The 16,242-nt window shown below is 38.9% G+C and overlaps 1 protein-coding gene across 9 annotated transcripts in view; it reads right to left on the minus strand.

The window, feature by feature from the left end:
• The window catches only part of LOC137174637 (receptor-type tyrosine-protein phosphatase delta-like), a 369,722-nt gene extending 364,118 nt beyond the window's left edge, over positions 1-5,604 (minus strand). For 2 of the 9 annotated variants that reach the window (XM_067580052.1, XM_067580050.1), the window contains exons 1-3: positions 5,454-5,604; positions 5,160-5,272; positions 4,987-5,021 (exon numbers count right to left, since the gene is read on the minus strand). The gene's annotated coding sequence lies outside the window, so the exon portion shown is untranslated. The remainder of the gene's footprint in view (positions 1-4,986; positions 5,022-5,159; positions 5,273-5,453) is intronic. The other 7 variants (XM_067580055.1, XM_067580053.1, XM_067580057.1 and 4 more) reach the window with 5 other exon arrangements.
• Positions 5,605-16,242: the final 10,638 nt, after the last annotated feature.

Below are 16,242 nucleotides of genomic sequence, written 5' to 3' on the forward strand. Positions count from 1 at the left end.
AGTTGGAAAAGGGTGATGTCACAAATGACTGTGCATCTCGGAACATTGGAATCAAAATGACAGTTGTGGAATTGTTGCTGATGTCGCCAGGCTACTGTCAGTTAAATCTGATCAAAACACACTCACAAAGTCTTGATGAAGAAGATAAGCTGAGTGTTAAACTCTGTTAAAAACTGTTTTCTTCCCCAAGATTTAACTTAAATTGTTGCTTATTTAATCATGAATATTTAACGTTGTCAAGGAATACTTAAGATTTATAATCACGGTTTCAGGGACTTTAAAGGACGAGTGTGAAGGATTTAATGGCTTCTAGCAGTGAGGTTGCAGATTGCAACCAACTGAATACCGCCCCCCCTCCCCTTTCAAGCATGTAAGAGACCCTACAGTGGCTGCGAAACGTGCAAAAAACGCGGAAGGCCCACTCTAGAGCCAGTTTGTCTGTTCTGGTTCATGGTGGTGCAACATGGTGGGCTCTGTGGAAGAGGACCCGCTCCCTATGTAGATATAAAGGACTCATTCTAAGGTAAGAAAAACACAATTCTTATTTTCAGGTGATTATCACTAATTCAAACATACTTATGAATATTGTATTCCATTTCTGCCAATATATCCCCCTAAATCTTACACACTGGTCCTTTAATAGTGAAAACTGAATAGATTTAGAGATTGAAAATTCATTCTCAACTGTGGAAACAGCAGTTGACAAAAAAAATAAACAACTTAAATTAGAATCTCACCACAAGGTCCATTCATAGCTGTTCTGGAGCTTTTTATCACATCACACGATCTTCCTTAACAGATGGTGTTGCCCTAGTGTGGTGGATTTGCTCAGGAAAAAAAAAAGGAATTAGGAATTTAATTTCATGACAACTGGGCAAACTCCATCTGCTGAGGAGGACTGTGTGATACAATCGAAAGCTCCAGAACAGCTACTAAAGTGGACCTTATGGTGAGATTTTTTTGTCAACAGCTGTTTCCAAGGCTAAAAACAAATTAGCAATCTAAACTTTTAAGCCAAATGAACAGAAAGTCCTTAAAGACATTTTTTTTTTTTCTGTTGTGGTCAATTTAGAAAACTAAATTGACCACAATAGGGAAATATGTGGTTATTAGCACATGTATTTCTGATATGTAGAGTTCAAACACCTCTAAAAATGTGTCATTCTAGTAAGAATAAGATTTAGGCAATGCCACTTAAATTCAACTTACATTTTTGTTGGCCTATTACAATATAACCTTGCATATATTCATCACGTCTTATTGTTTTGATTTAGCTCTAACACAGAAAATGTAGACACCAGAGTATCAATTGTACACAGGCAAGACTTACAGTAGTGTTGATATTCAGCTATCAGGTAACAAAAAGTACATTTCAGCTGTGTCACTGCCTTGCTTACTGCCGTACATATAATCTGATGATCTGTAGTTTTTGGAGTCACTTGATACCAACTTGAGTGTCCGCATTGGGACATTTCAAATAAAGTGTGAAACCTGTGTGTGAGTAAAAAATGAGGAACAAAACATCTCTTAATTGGATAACGTGAGCAGTCTGCAATGGCTCACTTTCCTACTGTATCACATATATCAGGCTTAATAGCACTGATGTCTCCTGCAGAAGGCAAAAGTTGTTGTTTAACAACTTAATGAGTGTCTGATTTATGACCGGAGTCATGTGCCTGATAAATAAACAGCGCAGGTGAGAGGGTTTCATCTCACGCAGCATTTTCTAATCAATGGCTAAGAAAAAGACGTTATATTTAAGATTGTGTTTGTGTGCATGGGTCTGCATATACCTGTGTGTGTGTGTGTGTTGGAGTGAATTCAATTAATCATTCTCTGCTTGCTGTACACAGTCTATGTATGAAATGGCTGATTAGTTCACATGTGCATCCATCACATTCAGAATCTCCAAACATTTAATGTCTGTATTGAAACATCATTAAGGAAGCACAAAAAGGAAAAACACACACATTGTCTAAGGATGAATATTCCCTTCAAATACACACCTATGCTGTTCTCGTTTGCAGAAACACGTGAGCAGCCACATCTAAGGTTATGGTGATGTGCATAGTCACGCAGCTATTTTGGGAGGGATATGTGTTGTCATGCCACTGTCTTAGAATTAGAATTAGATGGTATCTTGTGCCATGCAGCCAAGGGAGTCATTAAATTTAGCGGCATCAGAACATCCCGTCTCAGAGAGAGTCGATGTCCACGGAGAGAGACACTGGCACCCTTATGAGTGAGCGGCTCACTCTGCGAGAGATGAAAAACTTTGGCAGCTAATGCATCAGCTAGCACAAAATGAAGCCCGCCTCATCCAAGAGCATTAAGATGTGGATAAATAAATAAAACATTGCCACCATGAGAGGAGAAGCAATGTGACAGCGGGATATTTTTTTTTTTTGCTGCTTTCATGTTGGCAGGCACAGACATTTTATTTTGGGATGAATCAAAATTTCCTGAAAACGCCTGTGCCAGGTGTATCTAATTATCTGACAGCGCATCCTCATTATAAAACGGCCCCTGAGAGCCGGCTACTCAGCTTGCCGAGCCTTGGACCACAATCAAGGTGTTCCTCACAGTAAAAACACAGGGATAATATAGCTGCTGCTTTCCCATAGGTGTACTGCTTTCACCTTTTTTGCTGAGAAATGGGCAATATTTGCACTCTTTTAATACTCCTGTCTTCCTCATTATATTATTATTGATATTATTATTATTGTATTTTCAACAAGGACGAACTATATATGATGTGCTGCTCCAACAGTGTATCTATAAAGTTACAGTCTCAGAAATATGCAATGCAAAAGAAAAAAAAAATCTGCTATAAATTTATTAGTAGCTGTTATCACAGCCCCTTGTCATCTCAGCCATGCCCCGATTATGTCACCTGGAGGAAGTTTATAAACCATAATTACAGCTTACGTCTGTTTCTCTCTAAGGGGGTGCAGCAGGCAGAAGAATAGTGGGTGTGTTGTCAACATGGCTGCACCAGAGCAACCTATGTTAAGGCATAATTAATAGGAGGAAAAGATTTGCAGGAACGCAGCTATCTAAGTGGCACTGCTGGCTGTGGCTTTCGGGTCAATTTTGGAGGAGCTCTTGCAACTGTGAGCAAGCAGACCTGTCTTTCCCGCTTACTATTTCTAGCTGTTGCTCAAATCCCATCCAACAGTGATTGATGGGGGCCTGGCGAGTAGTTTTGGGAGTATCACTCAAAGGGAAGACGAAGGAAAACGCAGAATGTTGCCAGTTTATAAAATGGAAGCACTGCTGGGTAAAGGATGGCAGGGGACATTCTTACCTGGGACTAATCCTTGAAAGCTTTGCAAGAAATTCACTGCCTGACAGCAAATGATTCAAATCCACTTTGGAACTCAAAACGTCAGGGATAACTAGCCTTAAGGACTGTTGTATTTCAACATTTGAGCATGTTGCAATTTGCTGTTCTAGCAATGGTAATTTAAAAAAGGAGGAGGATGTGTGTTTGTCTGTACAGCAGGTGTTCCTGTTGTTTATTTTCACATCAGTGCTGGTCGTGTTATATCTATATTAGAGTATAGATATAATACTATTATAATAAATAATAGTCTAGATAACATAGTATATAGTATCATAGATACACAATCAGATTTTTTTTATGATGTCCACAGCGTTTCCAGGTAGATAGATAGATGATACCCCCATCTCTGTAATGCTAACCTCACAGCACAAAACAACTTTTTAGATTAAGACATTGATTGTCATATTTAAAAACTAGCTAAAGTGTATTGAGCCACATGTGGGTGTACTTGTCTGGTAAATTCTACCTGCCCTCATGTCACAGTTTCCTGTCCTGTGTGCTTCCCATTAAATTCTTTTTGAAATGCAACAGTAGCCTATCTCTTGTACTGCCTCCTGACTGGCAGACCGTAATGATATTACCTCTCCTGAATGGTCATGCTCACTTAGCCCTCTGTCACTTTGCACTAGCCAGGGAGGACACATCTCTCAGCCTGTGTGAGCTGTCCTTGCCCTCATTTGAGATTGCTTCTCCTCGGGTTGGCTTGCTACAAAATACTGAGGCACACAAACTTTTCAGTTCATTATCTTGCCTTTTGGAGCTTTCCACTTTTCTCTCAGGCTGCAAAGTATGACTGCAAATCACGGGTAATTGGCCATGTATGAATCACTTGTCAGTAGTAGTCTGACAAATACTGTTTAACACAGAAAAATCATGGAATTTGGTAACTTCCAAATATAGCTTGCAGTGATGGAGTGGAAGAAGAAAAAAAAAAAAATCACGGGCCTCTGCTGACACACTACTGCGCATGATCCACTGTCAATCACCAGTCAAATCTGACATCAAAGCCTGTCAGATAACAGCAGCAAAATGGGTAAACTGAGTGAGTCACAGCCCACCCACCGTCTACCTCACCTGAGTCAGGAACCCTTGGGCACGCGCGCACACACGCACGCACACACATAGCCGTTATTCAAAGACAAACCATCCAAATGGCCTCAGTTTCCAGACCAACCATCAAACCAAACTTTCTCAACACGTCCCAACAACTAACACACACAGAATATCCCACATTTTGAAATTTTTGCGTGCATGCACGTTACCAAGTCTGCATCCTCTATTTATTTAAAAGAGGGGCAGAGCATCGTTTAGGGCAAAGATGGCTCTGTGTTTTGAGCACAGTGTGTGTTGTGTGTAAAGATGACGATAAAAAAAAAATAATTCTGTAGCTAAATATCTCGCTACCATCTGGAGAGTAGCGCCAAGCAGCAGACCGGTGCACGTTGTGCGCTACATTATCCATAACGCAGCTCCAAGATATGCAGAAATATGCGCCCTGGGCACCTACTCGCATCGCGGCACGACACATAACTTAGAGTAGAAACCAAACCGACACCAGATTCCACACGTTAAACATTACAAGCTGCTTTCAAGTGCAATACACAGAATCAGAAGACGCAGAGAAAGTCTATACTACTTACTATATACCCAGGCGGTGAATGCAAAGCCCCGGTAACTGTAATTAAAACAGAAGAATGGAAAAAAATTAGGGATGCGCTTGTTTATTTTTTCTATGATGATATACTCAGTAAGGTAAACAGCTGCATGCATTCTGAATCATTAAGCTTTTTTGATATCAAAAATGTCCACTTACCGGAGCTGTCCAAATAAATTCCTAGGGAAATTCCAGAGGAGTCCCTTCTTTCTTCTCTCAAAGTCAGAAAACAGCAATGCTTTTCTTATTCCAAAAACAGGCCCGTGCTTGAACTGAAAGAGAGAAGAGACCAAAACAGCCACAACAAATTCCATTAGAACCAGGAGTCCCCCCACCCCCCACCACCACCACCACTCCCCCCCCCCCAAAAAAAAGTGTTGACATAACATCTGTGAAGATCAGCAAACAAAAAAGGCAAGTCGTAATAAATTGGCGGAATGGACAAGATGATACCTCCTGCTTTATCACTGTCGACAAAGACAATGAGAGCGGCAATAAGACGGGCAGAAACTGAGAGAGCAGAGCTTTTCTTAGGAAACGCAGCCCCAGCGTGCTGTCAGATTATACCAGCACACACACACTGCTCCCGGCGACGGCTGGAGAGAGAGAGGGAGGAATGGAGGAGACCGGAGACGGGATGCTGCGCTCAGAGCTGCACTTCACAGTCCGGCCGCATGATGGCCAGCTAGAGGAGCAAGCTGACACTGGGATGTTTCCCACCAAGCCGAATTAAGAGCCAAATTGTCATTCAATGAGGTGCTCAAAACCGATTTCATAATTATACATATATATTTAAACAACCATAATGTTAAAAAAATATATAATCTGAACTATCACTACAGTTTATCATTATTTATTATTGGCTGCTTGCACACTGACAGCGCAAAATGGCAACTCAATTAAAGCCAAAAGCCTCTATAGCAGCAAGGAACCTTCAAGAATTATTAGAACAAATTTATTTACCTGCTAGGTCGTTTTGTAGTTATTTTTATAAAAGCAAATGCGGACAAGAGAGGAAAGTTTTAATATCAGCGACAATGTAAAGTTTAAATGTTGGATGTTGATTTTACTAGCCATTGCATAGGAAAAGCACAGCTGAAACTAATAACATTAATGATGTCTCAGTTGCACTAAGGGTCCCATACTTTTATGGCAGCATAAACTGGATATAAATGCAATGCAGCTTTCAATCATGTCATTAATTACACCTCTTTCTGACATGTTGATATGTTTGTGCTGTGATAATGAAAAGCCATTGCATTAATAGTCGGTTGGCCCATCAGCTGTGGGATGTTATGATGCCTACATTGTGACAGCGTGGTGCTAATTTATGTGGTGTTATACAGTTGTAACGTGTATTTTCTTAACAGCTATTTCTAAGTTAGTTTCAGGGTCCTGGTGTTATGCATGCTGGCTCGCTATCACACTGTCATAGCTGATTGGGACACTTGAATTGAACTGAGCCACTGTTAATGTAATTAGTAACACCTGTGCTGTTGCTACTATGACAAGTCCAAATGTCTGCTACAGGCGAAAAAGAAAAAAAAAGTAATGTCATTTATTCATTTATAGGCATATGTGTGTTGAATACGCTCAAAGTAAGATTATTTAGAGTATGGACAGTGGAGAGGAAGAATGTGCTGCAGGAGTGGTTTGAGAAGTTTGTAAGGACATTTTGATACTTTTTTGCCATGAAACTGGGTCACTGTTGGAATCCATTGTGTGGATACAAACTAACTACAACCACTATCCTCTATGTATAATATTTTAACACTGGTGGAAAGTAACTAAGTTCATTTGGTACTGTAGCTATTTAAGTACAAGTTTAAGCTACTTGTACTGTACTTGAGTATTTTCATTTTAGACTTCTTTATGCTTTCACTCCACCTCATTTCAGAGGGAAATATTGTACTTTCTGCTCTACATTTAGCTCTAGTTACTTTTCAGATTAAGATTTTACACAATGAATAATATAAGACGCTTTTAAAATACAACACATTGTTAAATGTCCCATTTCAAATGTCTGTGAGTTTTTAACAGCTCCACTAAATAGTGATTTTTCCTCTAAACTTCTCACTTGGTTTCATCTCAGTAAATGTTCAAATGATCAAATGTTTCACCAAAAATCAAAGATTACAGAAAAAGATTTGTGTGTCAGACCTCTCAGATTTATCTGGTGACCCTTTGGAGGGGCCTGACCCCTAGGTCGGGATCCACTGAACTAAACTAGCTTAAGTGTATATGAAGTAGGTGAAACTAGCTCCACCTCCAGCAGCTACAACAGTAACATGCTGCTTACACACTGATGCTTCAGTACCAATAATCTAATGAATCTAATGATGTCATATATAATAATATATCAGTCAGAGGGATGAAATGAGTAAGTACATTTTGCTGCTAATACTTATGTACTTTTACTTAAGTGGAATTTTTCATGCAGGACTTTTACTTTTTTACATTGTGGTATTGGTACTTTTACTTAAAGGACCAGTGTATAGGATTTAGTGACATCTAGTGGTGAGGTTGCAAAATGCAACCAACTGAATACCCCTTCCCTCACCCTCCCCTTCCAAGTGTGCAGAATAATCTACTGTGGCTGCGAAGAACGCAAAAGGCCTTCTCTAGAGCCAAAGTTTGGTTTCTTCATTCTGGGCTACTGTATAACCATGGCGGCACAACATGGGACTCTCTAAAAACTTGGTATTTCACCCGTGGGCAGTGCCTTATCTTTACCTTGATCCCAAGATTAAACCTACAGGAGACCTCACGCCTAATTGTAACTTAAAACAGAGATAGTTTTTTATTTTTCTGTGATCATGGATTTAAAAAAATACACTTAGATTTTTGCTCCTTGTACTGCTGGCATGGCTGCAACCGTGACTAGACTTCCCTGCAGATTGTCAAATGACTTTCACCTGACTGTTGATAAATTCTCTAATTGACCATCATAATGTTATACTGGAAAATATGTACAACTAAATAGTGCTAAAATATATTGACATTTAGATGGACTAAATTATGTCCAACAACAAAAATCTACTCAGAAGTGGGGTCTGTATTTGATGTCAATGCATCAAATAAACTGATCTCATATTGTATGTATGTATTATTCAGTCTAGTTTACCTATTTTTCCAAACTTTAGAACTAAAACTAGCCCATACTTTGCCACTCTGTCCAACCTCTCATTTTCATCAAACCAAAATAATTCAGAATTTTTGTTCTGCATTCTTACAAAGGTACAGACAGGTAATCATACAAAGTAGCCTAAAAGCACTTTGAGTGGTCGGAGGACTAGAAAGGGGATATACAAGTACAGTCCATTTACCATTTACCATTTACAATACAACTAAGTGCAAATTATTTTCATCTCTCAGGTCACAGACCAAATACACTCTACCTTCCTCACTTACCTACTCCTACTGCCAGGGGTAGGATGCCTCTTCTCAGGTGGACATAACATAAGGTTCCACACCAAAAGGTTTATGTTCTATCTATTTGAGGGCCCTTAGCATGGAAAAGTTTGGGAACTCCTCACCAAACTTCATTTAAGATGCAATCACCAGAGGCAGTGCATGTTGCAATTCCTTGGGTCTCATAATTTGGATACATTGGTGTTTGTCAAAACATGTCATTAAAAGTAACTGAGTGCCCTATCTTACATCAAGATGCTCAGCCCATATGGGCTCACAAGGCACACACAAGAATTATTTCCATGTACACAGATACAAGACCAAATGTACAAATTATAGGAATACTTTAATGAAATATTATGTATGCGTTCATATACGACATTGAATGGGTGTATTATTCTGCACAGTTTGTCTGAAACCTCCCATATTTCACACCCTGCCTGTATGTGGATTTCACTTTTTTGTGTGTGCAAGCATGCACATGTCTCTCTCATGCTGCTGCAGCATTCACCCATCTGTGAGAGACAAAACAAAAATACAATCCATTAAAAAAAAACATGACGGCAACAAGGAAGGTGGAATGTCTGCATACATAACGGTGAATTCACATTTGTGTAGGCATTCTGTCTTTTTCTTGGCACAATGTCTTTAGTAAAAAAATCCACTACAGACTTTACCAGCATGTTGACAGATGTATGTTCTACCTGACATAGATTTCGGCACATTTGGGAGTGGATCAGATTCACATCATCGGGCTGCAAGACAAGAGAGGAAACATCTGTGTCATAACACAATTTGTTGACAAACTGGTGATGTTAGGGTTATATAATTTAATGTTAGGGTTAACCAATTTAATGTTAACGATAGACTAGGAGGACTTCATTCTTTATAGCTCCAGGGGGCTAACGTTACCAAGTGCTCTGCACATGAGACTTGTTTACAAAGGAAACCTGTTAATGTAAAGTATGCTAGTAACAGTTAGCTAACGTTTGCTAGCAAGTAAATTTCATCCAATATTTTCATTGTACATGAAATGAGACACATGTTAGCATGACTGGATAGTGCAAATTTTGTAGTAACCTCTATTATTTGTACGTAACTCATGAACATAACTCATCCTCCATCATGGAAACCTATGAACGTACACTCAGAGCACGGGCTGAGAGGGACACGGAGCTCACCAAAGCGTGCACTGTTGCATCCTGCAAAACCACACTCATTCTGCATAAAAATAGACCTTATGACTGAAATTATTGAATTGCTTAAGTAGAATTTTACTGTTACCGCTGTTTTTTATATTGTCAGGTTTATTCAGTGGTTCCCAACCGAGGGGTCGGGCCCCTTCCAAAGGGTCAGAAGTGATATCTGGAGTGTCATGATATGCTTAATGGGGTAGAAAAAAACAACCGGAAAATGTTATATTATAAAAATGGTATAAGCATATCATATGTTTTTATGTAAAAATTTATCTGAAAGTTAACTATAGCTGTAATAAAATAAATTACCCCATCATTGGACAGTAAATATACTTTCTATTCTTTCCTTCCACCACAGATTTTTTTGCCGTTTGAATGAGTAATGCAACAATCTGCTATGTAAACTAAGCAAAACAGACAGTGTTTTTTTAAATTGGTAACAGCTGCCACGTAACTAGTTGTCATTCAGGTTTGATAGAGGTGCCAGACTGGTGGCTTTGGATGGAAAATACATCACTTTGTGATTTTTCAACAACAGCATAAAATACAGAATACAGAAGCAATTTACATGTATGGAAATAATGTAGTCCCTTTTAATGTTTTGAAGGCCCTACACACCTGTGGTGCACCTTCACAGGTGTTTTCACTTTTGGTTGATTAGACCTTACATTGTGTGGGCATGTACAGACTGTTTGACATCTTCCTTCTCTCCTATTAGCTTTTCTTGCACCTGTCAGGGCAGGATACCTGAAACCTTTATCACTCTTATTGGTACATGGTGTCCAGTGACAAGGCAAGCAAGGCTCAGTCTACCTTCAAACTGAACAGAGGTCTAATCAGCCAGTTTAACTCTGCACACTCCATGTGGGCCTTTAATACAATACTTGCAGGCATCTCATAAAAGTTTTGCTATTGATTTTTGGCACATGTCTATTTTCTGGCATTATTGACTGGCAACCAGAAGTTTAATATGACTACCAATGGCTTCTAGTAGCCACGTCATGAGCTCACCTAGTCTGACATCATCAGTAACATGAGAAGATGGTGATAATGGATATGCAACTGATTGACTTTCTATGGCTGTTTACAAAACGGATGGCAATGTTGCTTAATTTATCAGCAAGCTAACTAGCAAGCTATTATAACATTAGTTAACCATATTACCAGTATTAAAGCACTCTGAAACACTGCTAGCAAGTTGTGCTCAAACATTTTGTCAACAGCTGCTTTCCCTCTGGGAGGCTCAATATTGTTTTAGATACAATAAATATTCAACTATTTTTCAACCTACAGTAATAGTTTACTTAGAATGCTAATCACATAAAATTTCAAAATTGATGATAAAACTGATAAAATAAACTTTAAATTACAGACTTTTTGAGTTTCCGTTGGTTGCCTGGAAACCATATGATGACGATAAGACTCAAGGAAGTCACTGCTCTCGGCCAAGAAATAGTCCGACACATAACCCCCCCAAAAACCACAACTTATCATTTTTAAACTTTTGGTTTTGTACATATTAGACAAACAAGACATCACGCGTTAAATAGTGAGCCTTAGAGGTGGACAGGTTTTAACTTTGGACAGAGCCAGTCTAGCTGTTTCCCCCTGCTTCCAGTCTTATGTTAAGCTAAGCTAACAGTCTCCTGGCTGTAGCCATACAGTACATAGAGTGTTATCACCGGGCTCAACTAACTCTTGGCAAGACAGCAAATAAGCATTTTTCCCAAAATGTCAAACTATTTGCTGTCTTGCTAAGGTGTTTTACCTTTAGTGCAATAATATGGCCAAATAATAGGCTGCATTTTTGCCTTCCTGGTGATGTTGAAGACTAGCAAAGTTGTCTCTTCAGTTTTCTTTGATTCAACACTGCTGTTGGCATGTAAGGAGCATTATAGCCTTACAGAACCACTAGTTTAAATACAAGCTCTTATTTTTGCTGGTTTTTGCCTTAGGTAGATACATTAGATGTCTAATAGCGTTGCAGTCAAGACCAAGCTACTTTTTGGCGCCAGTAGCTCTCTTGAATGCATGGGTCACATTGTAGAACGATAACACTTTTATTCAACATGGACTATTTTGAAGTAGATAAACATGGTTATTTTAAAGCTTATAATACCCACCCAAGATGTTGGTGAGAAATGCTGTGTGATGCAGGACCTTCAATTTTGAAAAATCCAAGTTCTCATGGGAAAATTGGAAGAGAAGATAATGTTAGCATGCTAATTTAAATACAAAATCAGTTACTATATTTCATGCACTCTGCACATGATTCAAATTTTTGCCAGCACAGAACAGTATTTGATTCAGTTCAGAGAAAGATGTGATGATGACTAGTGTGATCTCTGTGCAGCAGGGCAAACAGTTGGGCTTCCATTAATGTGGCACAGAGCTCCATTTGTATCTGTAATTGTGTCGTTTTGGGGCAGCCCTTGAGCTCAGCAGCAGCTGTCCACTGAGAGACAGGCCCTGTAGGGAAATGAGAAACTGAACACCAGCCAGTGCTTCCCATAAACAAGACTGTGGGGATAATCCATGACTCCCTGACCGAGTCACTGGACTGAATGTTTACATGCTTCATCCATCATCTTCTGTACAGCTGCCTAGAGGTGTGTGCCTTGGATTGGTCTTTCAGCAGACTTGGCTTAGGAGGACAGTTTCCAATGCTGCTGCACTGTGTTTTTAATGTGCAGCAGAGGAGCCTGTGTATTACAAGACCGCAGGTCAGTGGGCTCTGCACTTAGATATCAGCATGGATTGAGGTAGCATTACCCAATAATCTAAAACATATGCCAGTATTAACCCGCTGAGCTGAGCATATTTTAAAGACTCATTTATGCAAATGTAGGCTGTCTAGGCCAATTTCTGACCCATGGCATAAGTGAAATCATTATTTGTTTTTGAAAAATGTATCCTCAGTGATATCAGGAATGTTATCAGTTTCCATAAAAAAGTTACTTTGAACAGGAGTTCTGCAGAAATTACAGGAACTCCTTTGCTCCAGCACAAAACATGTAATACAGGACGATAAGCGGAACACATTCTACTTACAATGATAAGAATTTATAAGACAGTGTGTCAAAAAGCAATGAGCTAAGCAATGCAAGACCAAGAAGCAGCACATAACTGACACACAAAATAGATAATGTGCAAATACTGGCAGAGATGTAAATGTGTTGGGGGGGGCATGTGCGACAGATGAAGGTGGATAAGTTTCATGTAGTCCAGGTGGCAATTAACCTGTGCTGACTTTGAGATGACAGTTTAGTGACGAGGCTGCTGAGGTGTGTGGGGTCAGAAGCAACCACGGCAGCTTTCCTCTTCATTGATTGATGGTAGTTCACAGTTAGCACTTACTTGAAATCTACCGTCTTACATACTGCGCTTCCTGTCAGGAATGTGGTAACATATCAACAGGTGTTAAAAGGCAAAGTTAGAGCTGGAATCAGCAGATGTGACCTTACCACATACTACTCGTTTAATGTTCTTAATGTCTCATTTGTTTTTCACTTTCAGCTGCATTTTTTTTGTATGAAAGGTGCTATGCAAATAAAGTTATTATTCTTACCATACACTATGCAGGTGTTTTTGCAGTCTGTTTTTTTTCTTTAATTAAGTAGTATGCCCTGTAAGTAAACTCTAAAGGATCAAGAAGTGGGTGATAATGGATTCAAAATAAGGCCAATTTCAGGTGCTTGGAGGTTTTCATAACCACTGGCCATTCTTATGGGATGATTGCAGAGAGGTGTTAAAAGTTGCCATTAGGTCTACAACCTGGCTTGAGCCTGAGAGGGCCCAAGGTTAGGGGTGGGCAATATATCAAAGATACTTGATGTATTACAGCTTGTTCTATGTGGGCTGTTGTTACTGACTATAGCACAAACATTGAGCACAAATTGTCATGTAATTCTTTTAAGCCACCGACATGAGACTTGCTTTGGCATTTTGTTCTCTCCTATGGCTCTCTCCCTCTCACAGACATAAAAACAAAAAAACTCATATACATACGTCGCACACACTCGCCCTCCCATCCAGACCACTCTCCTTGGCGATAGTGTGCAACGTATGTATGTGAGGTGAGGCATGTGTTTTTGTATCTGCAGGGCTCCATACCGCGACCATTTAGAAGCATTTTGTAACCAAACTTTCCACTAACTGATTCCTCTACTTCTTCTTTGAAGTTTATTGCTGGTTGGCAAACAACAAATTGGTGCATTAAACATACAAACAAACAAAAAAAACTCCTATCATTTCAATCAAATTAGTTTGTTTGAGTTACTGAAATAGGATTCGATAACACCCATTTCTTAAGTTGGTTTGTAGAATATCTATAAGATCAAAGTGTACTTTTATCTTTATGAGGTTTTGAATAAGATTCCTTCTTTCTGCCTCATATTTCTGACAGCGTAGTATAACATGCTCTATTCTGCTAACTGCCAACAGCTAACTGTTGTTGTTGTCTGACCTTCTGTTGACCTGAAGCTTCAAGTTCACAGCAACAACATCAACAACACTTCCGACCCAAGACAAGCCAGGTGCTTCAGAATAAAAGCATCAGTGGTTCCACTTTGATCCATTTCATTATAACAGTACTTTATTTAACTTTATTATAACAGTACTTTATTTATAGTAATAAATATATAGTGTAACAGTAGTTTATGTAGTAATTTAGTATTTTAATACTTTATAGTAGTGTAGAGGAGATTTGAAAATATCGAGATATATATATTGTGTATCACGATATAGAATAAAACTATCGCAATATTATTTATAGGCCATATTGCCCAGCCCTACCCAAGGGTATTGACATCTTGTTTGTATTGACATAAACTGCAAATGTGGATTAGTTCTGGGCCACAGTATAAAAACTATTATCAGACTGTAACTATTACATTCAACATGCTTCATCTTACTCACACACATAGTTCTACAATAGATCATTCTGTCTGAATGGACAAGGGACCTGGTACTTCTTAAACATATTTTATTTTTCTGCAGTTATACTGTAGTAAAATAAAATATGTAATTATTCATTGTAGAAAATACAACTGCTATATGTACTTAATAGGGAAGGCAAGGGCTAAACCAAAGGTTATCCCCTTCATTCCCTCTTTAATTTGTCTACAAATCCAGTATAGTGTTATACCCTGTCTCCTAAAAACTGTCCGTATACTGCCCTCTGAGCATTCACAATGTCTAAATAACTGCATGTTTATTGATATAGAGAGGATTCCTTATTACATACTGTACGTAAGTAACCACTGTATAGTGGATTGATACATAAACACTAATGTACTTTTTATACTCAAGTGAAAAGTATATTGAGAATTTCAACACAATCTGAGAATAGTCTCAGGTATAGTCTCACTCGCTTTAATCAGTGAAACCTGTGTAGTTTTATCAGATGTTACCTCAGACACAGTGGCACTTAAGGCATTATATTGACACACCAGTGAAACCTACTGAGGAGGAACAAAATGTTATTCTGCTCTTAAGGCCTTATTTTTACTCAGTATTAGATTGGGCAAAAAGTATAGCTGAAATTTTGCCAAGTATGCAGTATAAATAAACGTTGAGTGGGTGAAGCTGTGCTCACTGCTTTGTATCTGATATTCACTTTGGTTCACACAGAAGTAAGGTGATATTTATGAGTCATTGTATTATTCTGGGAAACTGGAATTATTTGGAATGTACTCTTGCTCATACCCATTTCAAGAGGTGCAGTTACAGTGACTCCGGCTCTTTAGTACCTCTTGTGATCACTGTTGGATTATAAGGCAAAGAAGATTTGCATATATTTCTTTTCCCATAAATTCATTTGACCATTTTCAATATGCAACATTTCAGTGTCTCTTCTTTCTTCAATTGTACAGTGTGCTCTGATCAGTTCTGAAAACTTCTGAACATTTGTTGATGTAAAATACATTATTAGATGAATGAGTGAATGTACAGTATAAAGGATAAAGACTGGGAGGGAGAAAGAAGAGATGGGAGTATACTCACCCTTGTGATGCTATCATTAGCTCTCTATAGATTAGAGAGCTAACCCCATGCTGGCCTTGCCTGAGGTAAGAACGATGAGAGAAACTGAGATCAGTTGGCAATGTGCCATGCTAAAACAACAGTACAAATCCTTCTATGTTGTTCTCTGTTTTCACAAACAGCATGTTCATTCCAACAAAAAATTTCACACTGACAGCTGAGTTTGGGGGGCAAGCACCAATGTTAACTCGCCTGTCACAAACAATTATATTGGACTGAAAAGCCCCTGTCCTCAGCAGATCTCCTGAGGCTCAGACTGAAAGTGATGGAGAACAGTGACAAAATCATTAAAAAAGCCAAGTTGCCATGCTTGAACATCAGCCTCGTGGTGGCCTAACCATAACTATTCAGCCTCCAGGGTAACCATACTGTAGTTACAGCTTAGATAAGCAGTCTGTAACTTAAAGTCATGCACTGCTGTCTCATGGCTCATGTCACATGTAGTATGGGAAATATTCCTCACATCTGACATAAAGAAGTGTAGGAATGTCTGCTAAAAGTACAGCTTGACTTTGTTTAGGTAAATGACTAATCACAACTGGGGTTGGTTTGAAAATATGAACGAATGTAATCCATTACATACATTGCCATCA

The sequence above is a fragment of the Thunnus thynnus genome, chromosome 22 (assembly GCF_963924715.1).
Source record: "Thunnus thynnus chromosome 22, fThuThy2.1, whole genome shotgun sequence".
In the NCBI taxonomy this organism is placed as follows: domain Eukaryota; kingdom Metazoa; phylum Chordata; class Actinopteri; order Scombriformes; family Scombridae; genus Thunnus; species Thunnus thynnus.